The sequence below is a fragment of the Mandrillus leucophaeus genome, unplaced genomic scaffold (genome assembly GCF_000951045.1).
Source record: "Mandrillus leucophaeus isolate KB7577 unplaced genomic scaffold, Mleu.le_1.0 Scaffold1669, whole genome shotgun sequence".
Taxonomy (NCBI): domain Eukaryota; kingdom Metazoa; phylum Chordata; class Mammalia; order Primates; family Cercopithecidae; genus Mandrillus; species Mandrillus leucophaeus.
The window spans coordinates 74793-89544 of NW_012101664.1; the positions used below are offsets into that span (position 1 = coordinate 74793).

Genomic DNA, 14752 nt, shown 5'->3' on the forward strand with positions numbered 1-14752 from the left:
TCCCATTCACAATTGCTTCAAAGAGAATAAAATACCTAGGAATCCAACTTACAAGGGATGTGAAGGACCTCTTCAAGGAGAACTACAAAACACTGCTCAACAAAATAAAAGAGGACACAAATAAATGGAAGAACATTTCATGCTCATGGATATGAAGAATCAATATTGTGAAAATGGCCATACTTCCCAAGGTAATTTATAAATTCAACGCCATTCCCAACAAGCTGCCGATGACTTTCTTCACAGAATTGGAAAAAACCACTCTAAAGTTCATATGTAACCAAAGAAGAACCCGCATTGGTAAGACAATCCTTGCCTTTAATCATACATTTCAGAATGAAGGAAATATAGAAATGACCAATTAGTCATTTCTATATTTCCACTTAATCATTTCTATATTTCTCAATATAGAAATATATAGAATATATTTCTATATGGTTCTCAATATATAGAAATGATTAAGAAAACCACTGACCATGGACTGGTTGTGGCCATTTTACAGAAGCTGCGTACTTGAGTGCTTTTGTGTCCTGAAATGACTCTTAGATGTTTAAGGCCTAACTGTAATACACTTAAATGTTAAGTCTCCATCCCATAGTGAATGTAGGTCATGTGTTATATGCATGCTTGTTAAATATGCATACATTAGGCCCGCCTTCCTGAATATTAGTAGATACTCCTTTACCTGTTAAATATGTGTGTTTAGCCAACCCATTCAGCGTAAAGCTCCTCCCTAAACCCTTCCTCCTTCAAAGTGTCTGTCTTTGGTCTTTGCCAGAGGCTGTGCTTTCCAGCCTGCTGGATGGCCACCTTGCAGATTGCAATCCTTTATAAGTCTCTGTTTCTAAATTTATAGATCTTACGGTTTTTTCTTTCTTTCTTTTTTCTTTTTTTTAAATGAAGACTCTCTCCCCCTTGCCCAGGCTGGAGTGCAGTGGTGCAATCTTAGCTCACTGCAACCTCTGCCTCCCAAGTTCAAACGATTCTCCTGCCCCAGCCTCCCAAGTAGCTGGAACTACATGTGCGTGCCACCACACCCAGCTAATTTTTTGTATTTTTAGTAGAGATGGGGTTTCACGATGTCAGCCAGGTTGGTGTCGATCTCCTGACCTCATGATCCTCCCACCTCAGCCTCCTAAATTGCTGGGATTATGGGCATGAGCCACGGTGCTCAGCCTGATCTTGTGAACTTTTAATTTAACACCTCCAAGTGTACAATCACTGAAGCAGCTGGGGGAAAATGTTGAGTAAACTTGATTCTAAAATTGTGGAAATAAAAAGTAAAAACAGCATGAATTAGTTTTTAGTCTAGAATCAAACTACAAAAACATCTGTGTTTATTTTTGAAGACTTAAACCTGCTTTATTCTCTCTTAAACTGTAATATAAAAGGTTCCTGTTTTAATGACAAACTTCAAACAGTACTGAAAAAAGTTTGTGTCAATGGACAAAAAGAGTCAGTACCTCCGAGCAGGGCCTCAAAGAGCACCACCCAGGTTGAAGGATGATTTTCCTATTACTGGGCCACAAGTGCCTTCCTATTGACCTTCACCTTCTCTAGACCCTTGTTCAGGTAGCTGTGGGTCATCTCCATCTCCTCAATCTTGTCCAGTGTTGTTTATGAACTCTCATTGTACTTTCCCCTTTCCTACTTTGAGTTCATCTTCAACTTCCACTAATTTGCTTATTGGCATCTCTCTGTATTTTGATGAACTGCAAGTCTGAGTCTTTCTGCAGCTCCACCATGTCACCTGCTGTACCATCATCCCTGGAGGACTCCTGCTATTCTTTCTCTTACTGCAACTTCAGTTTCCTAAACTGTGATGGTAGCTCTTCCTTTTCTCTAGCAGGTTTTTGTAGCTTTATGTGGCCCCTTTCCTGCTGACCCCAAGACCTGAGCAGCTTCCTGAGACACAACAGTGATGGCTTCAACCACTGATTCATGATTGACATTACCACTGCAAGTGCCATTGGGGATTATAACTAAGCCATGTTTACAATAAGTTCATCCCTTTGTCAAAGAGCTTAAGTTTATCCATTGTATGCTGCAGTGCACTACACATATGTTTCTGTCTTTCTATCTTCTTTGATCATTCTTCATTATCTCTATAAAATTCCACCATCTGTTCCTCCTGTTCTTCAATAACAAGCTTGAGGGTATCTATCTGGTGGGCTAAATTGTTCTTGTTGTATAACTATGCACTGGAAACCATGGTTTTCTTATATTTCTCTTTCACTTTAGACAAAGACAAGTCACTCAGTTAGGTATCTGGACCTATTAAGCTGCTGGTGTTCTCACTTCCTTATCTGGATCAATTTCCACTTAGGGTGTTTGTTGCAGAGCAGAATTTCAAGATAAAGGCCTGCATAATTTTTAGCACACTGTTTGTCAGATTTTTCATCCAACTCTTTTCATTGTTCCAGTTTGCTCATGTGTATATCTCTTGCTTTTGCCCAGGCAAATCATTTTACTGTCAGCCTTGCCTCTGCCTTTTTGGCATGTTACTCAAAGCTTCATCTTCTGCAGAAAATCAGGCTTTCATTGATGTTTTCCTTCCAGAACCAGAAGTTTCTATCTTGTTTCTTTTCTTTTTCTGAAGTCTTCTGGTAGAATTTAAGTTTATACTTAAACTAGGTTCTGGGCATTATGAAATAGGTATCCATATTTTCCCAATTAATTTATTTCTCCAAATAACTAGTCCTAATACAAAGTTGGAGGTTCATTTTTTCCCCTAGAGTATGCATTTATGATTTGTAACTAGATACTGAGTATTAAAGGAAAATATAATTTGTTCTCCAAGTTTATATTATTGCTATGTTTACAATTTTTTAACAAAACCACAAATAGTTCATCAACATAGAAATGATTAAGGCACCATGGTTATTAAAAATTATAAAGTAAGGCTTTATCATGTGCACATTGTGGATTAGAAAATTACTGAGATGAGACTTCTTTCCATTACCTTGCTTTATTAATGAGGACTCTGGGATCTGTCTCCCATCTTGTTTTTCAATAACCTTTTAACTCTGAAAGTAATTTCACTCTATGACACTGGACATAGGCTGTGATTGAGATGGGACCATCAAAGTGTCAGCTTGTAACAAGGCTCACCTGCAGGGGAAGGGGCAAAGGATCAAGGAATAAGGGCAAGGGGCCACGGGCAAGGCTGGGGTAAATTCAGTCCCTCCAGGTAGGCTGGGCTAGAAGTGGCAGCTGCTGGCAACAGCTGGTGGTCAGTCAGTCATGTTGGTGTCCCCTCAGATCCCTAGCTGAGTCAAGAGAAACTGCCCCCAGAGGACCTGCAGCCAAAGTGTCAGGTGGAGGAGGTGAAGGAGGGGCAAGAGGTATCCTGTTTACAATGGCTTTGGATATATATTCAGAAGTGGGGTTCCTGGACCATGTGGTAGTTTTGGTTTTACTTTTTTGATAAATTTCCATTCTGTTTCCCATGGTGTCTTCACCAATTGTATTCCCACCAACATTGTACAAGAGTTTGCTTTTCTTCACATCTTTGCCAATATTTTTTATCTTTTATTTTTGGATAAAGGCCATCCTAAGAGATGTGAGGTAACATCTCATTGTGATTTTGATTTTCATTTCTCTGAAGATTAGGGTTGTTGAATATCTTTTCATATATCTCCTGGCTACTGGTATATCTTATTTGGAGCAATGTATCTTCATTTCCTTTGCCCACTTTTTAATAGAATATTTTTGTGTGTATGTGTGCTTGACTTGGAAGTTTCTCTTTTATTTTGGATATTAACTCTTTATCAGATAATATAGTGTTTACAAATAACTTTTCTCATTTGTAGATTGCCTTTTCATTTTGTTGGTTGCTTGTTTTGCAGAAGTTTTTTAGACTGACATATTCCTACTTGTCTATTTTTGTTTTTGTTGTGTGTGCTTTTGATGCGTTATTCAAGACATCATTGTCAAGACCAATGCCCAGAAGTTTTTTCTCTATCTTGTTTCCAGGAGTTTTACAGTTCCAAGCCTTACATTTAAGTTTTTTATTACTTTTGAATTTATTTTTGTGTGTGGTGTGGGATAATGGTCCAAGTTCATTCCTTTGCATATGGATATCCAGTTGTTTCAACATCATTTATTGAAGAGACTATCATTTTTCCATTGTGTATTCTTGGCATCAGTTGATCATGTTTTTGTGGGTTTATTTCTGGGTTCTCTAGTTTGTTCCATTCATCTGTGTTTTTATTTTTACATTAGCATTATACTGTTTGGATTATTGTACCTTTATAACATATATTAAAATCCAGAGGTATGATGCTTCCAGCTTTATTCTTGTTCAAAATTGCTTCGGTTATATGCAGCCAAAATATTTTGTGGTCTTTTGTGGTTCCATATAAATTTTAATTCTTTTCTATTTATGAAAAAAACATTATTGGAATTTTTGATAGGATTGCATTAAGTTTGTAGACTACTTTGACTAGTACTGTCATCTTAATATTGAGTCTTACAATGCATGAATATACAATATCTTTTCATTTGTTTAAGCCTTTTTACATTTCTTTTGACAATGTTTTATAGTTTCCATTGTACATTTCTTTTGCCTTCCTGGTTAAGTTAACTTCTAACTATTTTATTCTACTTGATGTTATTGTGAATAAAATATATTTTTAAAAATTTTCTTTCAGAATCCTTCGCTGCTAGTGTATAGAAATGTAATTGAATTTTGTTTGTTGATATTGTAGCCAGCCTGTTTATTGAATTGCCCTACTAGTTCTAACAGGTTTTTCTTTTTAAAATCTTAGTTTTCTACATAAAAAAAAAAATCATCTGAGGAGACAGAGTAAGATAGCAGAATAGAAGGCTCCCCTAATTGTCCCCCAATACAAAGACATGAATTCAACAACTATCTACACAAAACAAGACCTTCATAAGAGCAAAAAAATTAGATACTTGCAGTAACTGGATTTAACTTTATATTGCTGAAAGAGGCTCTGAAGACGTAGAAAAAGCAGACCTGCATCACCAACACCACCCCTCTCCCATCCTCCAGCAGTGGTGATGTGGCACAGAGAAAGAATCTGAGATGTTGGAGGAGGGAGAGTGCAGCAATTCTTAGACATTGTGTTGAACTCGGTGCTGCTCTGTTATAGCAGACAGCAAAACCAGAACTAACTCAGCTGACACCTGCTCAATGAAGACAGCATTTAAAACATCTCTAGTGGTTGGAGCTTGAGTTTTCACAAGCCTCACCACTGCAGGGTAAAGTACTCTGGGTCCCTAAATAAATGTAAAAAGTAGTCTAGGCCACAAGGAATATAAATCTTGGGTGTGTACTAGGGTTGAACTGAGCGCAGAGCCAGGAAACTTGTGGGGAATGCAACCTACTGAGACACCAGCCAAGACAGCTAGGGAATACTGATGCTACATCTCTTCTAAATCTAGCATGCAAAACTCATGACTCCAAAAGAGAACCCTTCATTCTGCTTGATGGGAGAAGAAGAATGAGTGGGGAAGATTTTGCCTTGTATGTAAGATACCAGCTCAGCCACAACAGGGTAGGGCAAGAGTCAGAGTCATGAGAACCCCATACAAAGTCCTAGCTCCTGGATAGCATTTCTAGACACACTGTAGACCGGAAGAAAACATGTTGCCTTAAAGGGAAGGACCAAATTCTGGCAGGACTAATCACTGGCTAACTAAAGAGCCCTTGGGCCTTGAATAACCAGCAGTGATATGCAAAGGGTAACTCATGGGACTTGGGTAAGACCCTTAAACTTGTTGGTATTAGGTAAAATTCAGCACATTCCCACCTGTGATGGTGATTGGAAGAGGGCCCCTCTGTTCGAGAAAAGTAGAGGGAAAAGTGAAAGAGTCTTTGTCTTGCAACTTATGTACCAACTTGGCCACAGGGTATAGAGCACCAAACAGCATCTTGGGGTCCACAATGCCAGTCCTTGGATCTTGGATGGCATTTTTGAACCTACCCTGGATCAGAGGGGAGCCCAGTGCTTTGAAGAGTGAGTTCTAGGCCAGGCAGCATTCACCACACACTGACTGAAGTGCCCTTAGGACTTAAGGGAACATTAGCAATAGTCTGGCAGTAATCCCTGTGGGCCTGTAGTAGTGGCCACAGAGTGAGGCTCCACTGACTCTAGAAAAAGAAAGGAAGAGTGAGAAGGACTGCACTTTGTGGATTGAGTCCCAGCTCAGCCACAGTAAGCCAGAGAGCCTTCTAAACATTTTGACTGTGGTCGCTGACTCCTAAATGACACTGCTGGGCCAACTCAGGGACTCGCCTAAAGAGGACACCTTGAAGGAAAAGACACAAGTCTGGCTGGCTTTATAACCTGCTAATTGCAGAGCCACAGGGCTTTGAGTGAACATGTGGAATAGCCAGGGAATAGTTAAAGCAGGCCTTGAGTGAGACCCAGTGGTGTGCTGGCATCAAATCTGACCCAGCATAATCCTACTAGTTGTGGCCACAGGACAGAGAGACAGAGATTCCATTTGTTTGGGGAAATTAAGGGAAGATAACATAAGTCTTTGTTTGGTAATCCAGAGAATTCTCCTAGACCTTGTCTAAGACCATCAAGATGGTACCACTGGTCATCAAGACCCACAGTGTCACTGAACTTAGGGTGCACCCTAATGCAGATACAGCTTAGATCATAACATTCAAGTTTTTTTCAGATATCTGGAAAGCCTTCAACAAAAGGACAGGCACAAAAAAGCTCAGAGTGTGAACACTAAAATAAACACCTAACTCTTCAATGACCTGTGCAGACAAATGTCTACAAGTATCAAGACCATTGAGAAAAACATGGCAGCACCAAATGAAATAAATACAGTACCAGGGACCAATTCTAGAGAAACAGCGATATGTGACCTTTTAGACAGAGAATTTGAAATAGTTGTGTTGAGGAAGCTCAAAGAAATTTAAGATAACACAGAGAAGAAATTCAGAATTCTATCAGATAAATTTAACAAAGTGATCAAAATAATTAAAAAGAATTAGACAGAAATTCTGGGAGTGAAAATGCAATCGCTACAATGAAGAATGCATTAGAGTCCTTTAATAGCTCAATGGATGAAGGAGAAGAAAGAGCTAATGAGCCTGAAGAAGGCTATTGGAAAATACACAGCCAGAGGAGACAAAAGAAAAAGGAATTTTAAAAATGAAGCATGCCTATAGAATCTAGAAAATAGCCTCAGGATAGCAAATCTAAGAGTTACTTGCCTTAAAAAGGAGATAGAGAAAGAGATAGGGATAGAAAGCGTATTCCAAGTAATAATATTAGAGAACTTTAAAGGCTAGGGAAAGGTATCAATATCCAAGTTCAGGAAGGTTATAGAACACCAAGCAGATTTAAACCAAAGAAGACTACCTGAAGGCATTTAATAATCAAACTCCCAAAAGTCAAGGATAAAGAAAGGATACCAAAAGCAGCGAAAGAAAACAAGCCAATAACATACAATGAAGCTCCAATACATTTGATAGCAGACTTTTCAATGGAAACTTTACAGGCAAGGAGAAAATGGCGTGGTATATTTGAAGTGCCAAAAACAAAGCAAAACAAAACAAAAAAAAAGAACACCCTCTTACCCTAGAAGAGTATAGTTAGCAAAAATATCCTTCAAACATGAAAGAGAAATAAGGACTTCTCCAGACAAACAAAAGCTGAGGAATTTTATCAACACCAGAGCCATTCTATAAAAAATGCTAAAAGGAGTACTTCAATGAGAAAAAAAGGACATGAATAAACAGTAAGAAATAATCGGATTGTACAAAACTCACAGATAATAGCAAGTGCACAGAAACACAAATAATATTATAACACCATAACTGTGGTGTCTAAACAACTCTTAAGTAGAAAGACTAAATGATAAATGAATGAAAATAATAAATACAACTTTCACAACATAGACAGTACAATAACATATAAAAAATAAAAAAGCTAGGAAATGAAATAAAAAGGTAAAATGTTTATGTTTTCGTTTTGCTTGTTTGTTGGTTTCCTTATACCAACATGTTACTATTAGCTTAAAATAATGGAAAACAAAATAATATTTGCAAGCGTCATGGTAATATCATATATAAAATAAAATTAAAACACAAAAAATTAAGTCATATTACTAGAAGAAATTATTTTTAATAAAGAAAGAAAGGAAGAAAAGAAGGAAGAGAAGACCAAAAAACAACCAGAAAACAAATAGCAAAATAGTAGGAGTAAGTCTTTACTTACCAGTAATAACATTGACTATAAACGGACTAAATTTTTAAATCAAAAGACAAAGGGTAGCTGATTGGATAGAAAAGCAAGACCCAGTGATCTATTGTCAACAAAAACACCCTATACCTATAAAGACACACATAGACTGAAAATAAAGGGATAGAAAATGATCTTCTATGTCAATGGAAAACAAAAAAGGGGAGGAGTAGTTACATGAGAGAAAAAAAATTAAGACAGAAACTGTAAGAAGAGACAAAGTAGTCACCACATAATGATAAATGCATCAATTTAGCAAGAGGACATAACAATTTTAAATATATATGCACCCAACACTCGAGCAACCAGATATATGAAGCAAGTATTAGAGATAAAGAGAAGATAGACTCTAATACAATAATAGCCAAAGAGTTTAACAACCAATTTCAGCATCGAACAGATATTTCAGATGAAAGTCATCAAAGAAACATCAAACAATATGCACTTTAGACCAAAGTGATCTGATAGATATTTGCGGAAAGTTTCATTCAATGGCTGCAGAATACACATTTTTTTTCCACAGCATGTGGATTATTCTGAAAGATAGATCATATATTAGGTTACAAAATGAGACTTAGAACATTGAAAAATTTGAAATAATATCAAACATCTTCTCTGACCACAATGAAAACTAGAAATCAATAACAGGAGAAATTTTGGAAACTGTACAAACATGTGGAAATGAAACAATATGCTTCTGAATGAACCGTGGGTCAACAAAAAAATTAAGAATAAATTGAAAATTTTCTTGACACAAATGATAATGGAAACACAACATACCAAAACCTATGAAATACAGCCAAAACAGGATGAAGAGGAAAATGTATATCAATACATGCCTACATCAAATAGAAGAGAAACTTCAAATAAAAAACGTGATGATGCATCTTAAAGAACTAGAGAAGCAAGCACAAACCAAATCCATCATTAGTAGAAGTAAAGAAATAATAAATATTAGAGCAGAAATAAATACATTTGAAATTAAAAATACAAAAAATCAATGGAACAAAATATTGGTTTTCTAAAAATTTAAATAAAAATGACAAAACTTTAATGAGACTAAGAAGAGATAAGATTCAAATAAATAAAATCAGAGATAAAAATGGAGACATTATATCTGATACTGTAGAAATTCAGAGGATCTTTAATGACTATGATGTGCAAATATATACCAATAAGTTGAAAAATCTAGAAGAAATGTACAAATTCCTACACACATGCAACTTATCAAGATTGAACAATAGAGAAATCTAAAACCTGAACAGACAAAAAACGTGCAACCAGATTTAGCATGTTGTGTAAAGCCCACCTGCAAAGAAGAGCTTGGGACCTGATGACTTAACTGCTGAATTCTACCAAACATTTAAAGAACTAATACCAATCTTACTCAAACTATTCTGAGAAATAGAGAAGGGAGGAATACTTTCAAACTCATTCTCTAAGGCAAGTATTACCCTGATACCAAGGCCAGATTATAACACATTCAGGAAACAAAATTACAGGCCAGCCAATATTTCTGATAAATATTGATGCAAAAATCCTCAATAAAATATTAGCAAACCAAATTCAACAACACTTTAAAAAGTTCATTCATCATTACCAAATGGGATTTATTCCAGGAATGCAAGGATTTTTCCACATATGTGAATCAATAAATGTGATACATTATATAAACAGAATGAAGGACAAAAATCCTGTGATTATTTTAATAGATGTCGAGAAAGCATTTAATAAAATTCAATATCCCTTCTTGATAAAAACTCTGAAAAACTGGGCATAGAAGGAACATACCTCAACATAATAAAAGCCACATGTGCAAATCCATAGTTAGTATCATAATGAATGCAGAAAAACTGAAATCCAAATTGAAAAGAAAGAAGTCAAATTATCTTTGTTTGCAGATGATGCAACCTTATATTCAAAGAAATCTAAATACTCCACCAAGAAACTCTTAGAATGAATGAACACATTCAGTAAAGTTGCAAGATGCAAAATAATACAAAAATCATTAGTACTTGTATATACCAACATTAAAAAATCTGAAAAAGAAATCAAGAAAGCAATCCCATTAGCAATAGTTACGAAAAAAAAAAGTATACAGGAATCAACTTACCCAAAGAAGTAAGAGATCTCTGGAACAAAAATCTATAAAGCACAGATGGAAGAAATTGAAGAGGACACTAAAAAGTGGAAAGATATTTTATGCTCATGGATTGGAAGAATCAATATTTTAAAATGTTCATACAACCCAAAGCATTAAATCTACAGACTTAATGCAATATCTGTCAAAATACTTATGACATTTTTCACAAAAATAGACAAAGCAATCCTAAAATTCATATCAAACCACAAAGACCCAGAGTAGCCAAAGCTATACTAAGCAAAAAGTATGAAACTTGAGGAATTGCATTATCTTACTTCAGATTATACTAAAGCAGTTTAGTAATCATAATGGCATGGTACTTTATATGGTTTGGCTGTGTCCCATGAAAATCGCATCTGGAATTGTAACTCCCACAATTCCCACATGTTTGGGAGGGACCCGGTGGGAGGTCATTGAATCATGGGGTGTGGTTCTTTCCCCTGCTATTCTCATGATAGTGAATAGGTCTCATGAGATGTGATAGTTTTATAAAGGAAAGTTTCCCTGCACAAGTTCTCTCATCTTGTTTCCTGCCATGTGAGACATGCCTTTCACCTTGTGCCATGATTGTGAGGCCTACCCAGCCATGTGAAACTATGAGTCCATTAAACCTCTTTCTTTGTAAATTGCCCAGTCTTACGTATGTCTGTGTCAGCAGTGTGAAAATGGACTAATATAGTAAATTCATACCAGGAGTGAGGCACTGCTGAAAAAATACCTGAAAATGTGGAAGTGACTTTGATACTGGGTAACGGAGAGGCTAGAACAGTTTGGAGGGCTCAGAAGAAGAAAAGAAAATGTGGGAAAGTTTGGAACTCCCTAGAGACTTGTCAATGGCTTTGACCAAAATGCTGATAATGATATGGACAATGAAACCCAGGCTAAGGTGTTCTCAGATGGAGATGAGAAACTTGTGGGAACTGAAGCAAAGGTGACTGTTATTATGTTTTAACAAAGAGACTGGCAGCATTTTCCTTCTGTCCTAGAGATTTGTGAAACTTTGAACTTGAGAGAGATGATTTAGGGTATCTGGCAGAATAAATTTCTAAGCAGCAAAGCAATGAAGAGGTGACCTGGGTACTATTAAAGGCATTCAGTTTTAAAAGGGAAACAGAACATAATAGTTCAGAAAATTTGCAGCCTGACAATGTGATAGAAAAGAAAATCCCATTTTCTGAGGCGAAATTCAAGCCAGCTGTAGAAATTTGCATAAATAATGAGAAGCCAAATGCTAATCACCAAGACAATGGGGAAAATGTCTCCAGCTCATGTCAGAGACCTTTGCAGCATCCCCTCCCATTACAGACCTGGAGGCCTACAAGAAAAAAAAATGGTTTTGTCGGCCAGACCAAGAGTTGCTCTGCTGTTTGAACCCTAGGGCCTTTGTGTCCTGCACCCCAGCTGCTCCAGTCATGACTAAAAGGGGCCAACCTACATCTCAGGCCATGGATTCAGAAGGTGCAAGTCCCAAGCCTTCAGCTTTCACATAGTGTTGAGACTCATGGGTGCACAGAAGTCAACAACTGAAGTTTGGAAACCTCTGCCTAGATTTCAGAGGATTATGGAAATGCCTGGATGTTCAGGTAGAAGTTTGCTGTAGGGTGGAGTGCTCATGGAGAACCTCTGCTAGGGCAGTGCAGAAGGGAAATGTGGTATGGGCACTCCCACACAGAGTCCCCACCGGGGCATTGCTGAGTGGATCTGTGATAAGAGGGCCACCATTCTCCATATCCCAGAATGGTAGATCCACCAACAGCTTGCACTGTGTGCCCTGAAAAGCCACAGACACTCAACATCAGCCTGTGAAAGCCACTGGGAGGGAGGTTGTACCCTGCAAAGCCACAGAGGCAGGACTGCCTAAGACCACGGGAACCCACCTCTTGCATCTGGATGTGAGACATGGAGTCAAAGGAGATCACTTTGGAGCTTTAAGATTTGACTGCCCCACTGGATTTTGGACTTGCATGGGGCTGTTAGCCCCTTTTTTTTGGCCAATTTGTCATTGGAATTTCCATTTGGAATGGGTGTATTTATCCAATGCCTCTACCCTCATTGTATCTAGGAAGTAACTAACTTTCTTTTGATTTTATTGGCACATAGGCAGAAGGGACTTGCCTTATCTCAGATGAGACTTTGGGCTGTGGGCTTTTGAGTTAATGCTAAAATGAGTTAAGACTTTGGGGGACTGTTGGGAAGGCATGATTTGTTTTGAATTGTGAGGACATGAGATTTGGGAAGGGCCATGGGAAGAGTGATATGATTTGGCTGTATCCCCAAACAAATCTCATCACAAATTTTAGCTTCCACAGTTTCCAAATGTTTGGGAGAGATCCCGACTGAATCATGGGGGTGAGTCTTTCCCAAGCTATTCTTGTGATAGTGAATAAGTCTCATGAGATGTCATGGTTTTATAAAGGGAAGTTTCTCTGTACAAATTCTCTTCTCTTGTCTGCTGCCATGTGAGACATGACTCCCACTTTCCATGATGATTGTGAGGCCTACCTAGTCACGTGGAACTATAAGTCCATTAAACCTCTTTATTTTTGTAAATTGCCCAGTCTCAGGTATGTCTTTATCAGCATGAAAATGGACTAATACAGTACTGGCATAAAAAGAAACACACAAACCAGTGCACCAAAATAGAGAATCCAGAAGTCAATCCATACATCTACAGTGAACACATTTTTGACAAAGATTCCACGAACACACATTGGGGAAAGAATAGTTTCCTCAATAAGTGGTGCTGGGAAAACTAGATATTTATATGTGGAATAATAAAACTAGACTCCTGTGTTTCGCTATATACAAAAATCAAATATAAAACCTCCAACTTTGAAACAACTACAAGAAAACTTTAGGGAAACTCTCCAGGACATTGATCTGGGTGACAATTTATTGAGTAATGCTCTACAAGCACAGGCAACCAAAGCAAAAATAGACAAATGGAATTACATCAAGTTAAATGGACATCAAGTTAAATTATATCAAGTTAAATGGACATAGCAAAGGAAAAAATCAACAAAGTGAAGGGGCAATCCACAGAATGGGAGAAAATATTTGCAAACTACCCATCTGACAAGGGATTAATAAGCAGAATATAGAAAGAGCTCAACAACTCTATAGGAAAATCATCTGATTAAAAATGAGCAAAATATTTGCATGGACATTTCTTGAAGAAAGACAAACAAATGAAAAACAGGCATATAAGAAGGTGTTCAACTTCATTGATCATCAGAGAAATGTAAATCAAAACTACAATGAGATCTCATCTCACCCCAGTTAAAATGGCTTTTATCCAAAAGACAGGGAATAACAAACGCTAGTGAGGATGTGGAGAAAAGGAAACCTGTATACACTACCTTATTTACCTGTTGCTAGGAATGTAAGTTAGTATAACCACTATGAAAAACAGTTTGGAGATTCCTCAAGTACTAAAAATAAAACTAGGATATAATCTAGAACTCCCACTCCTAAGTATATATCCTGAAATAAGAAAATCAACATTTCAAAGAGATATCTGCACTCTCATGTTTATTGCAGCATTATTCACAATAGCCAAGGTTTGAAAACAACTTAAGTGTCTGTCCACAGGTGAATGGATAAAGAAAATATCACACTTATACAAAATGGAGCACTATTCAGTCAGAAAAAGAATGATATCCCATCATTTGCAACAACATGGACAGAACTGGGATGCATTATGCTAAGTAAAATTAACCAGGAACAGAAAGACAAATACATGTTTTCACCTATCTGTAGGAGCTAATAATCAAATAAATTTAACTCACGGAGATAGAAAGTAAAGGTATGGTTACCAGAGGCTGGGAAGGGTGGTGGGAGGGCAGGGATAGGTGGTAATAGTTAATGGCCACAAAATAAAATAGTAAGAAAGAATAAATAAGACATAGTATTTGATAGCACAACAGGATGATTTTAGTCAGCAATAATTTAATTGTCCTTTTTAAAATAACTAAAATAGTATAATTGGTTTGTTTGTAACACAGGATAAATATTTGAGGTTTTGGATGCTCAACTTTACATGATGTGATTATTACACATTGTATTCCTGTACCAAAATATCTCATGTACCTCATAAATATACACATCAACCACAGCTTTGGCTGATGAGAGTGGTATTTGCTTCTCTCTCATGCTCTAATCCTCATAGGGTTCTCTTACCCAACTCAACTGTGACAGCCAATTGGGATACTCATGGCCAACTGCATTTAGTCTGTAACACAGACCCAGGCCAACAGAGACACAGCTCGGCTTAATACCAAGCCTCTCTGGCAACTGTCTTCCTGCTCAGGTCCCAAGGGGGGAAACCCAGTTCCTTTGCCAGTGTCTGGAGTTCACACTATATTTATTTCTCAGT

The 14752-nt window shown here is 37.2% G+C and overlaps 1 pseudogene; it reads right to left on the reverse strand.

Annotated features, from left to right (window-relative positions):
* Positions 1-1664: 1664 nt before the first annotated feature.
* On the reverse strand, positions 1665-14529 carry LOC105536975 (annotated as a pseudogene).
* Positions 14530-14752: the final 223 nt, after the last annotated feature.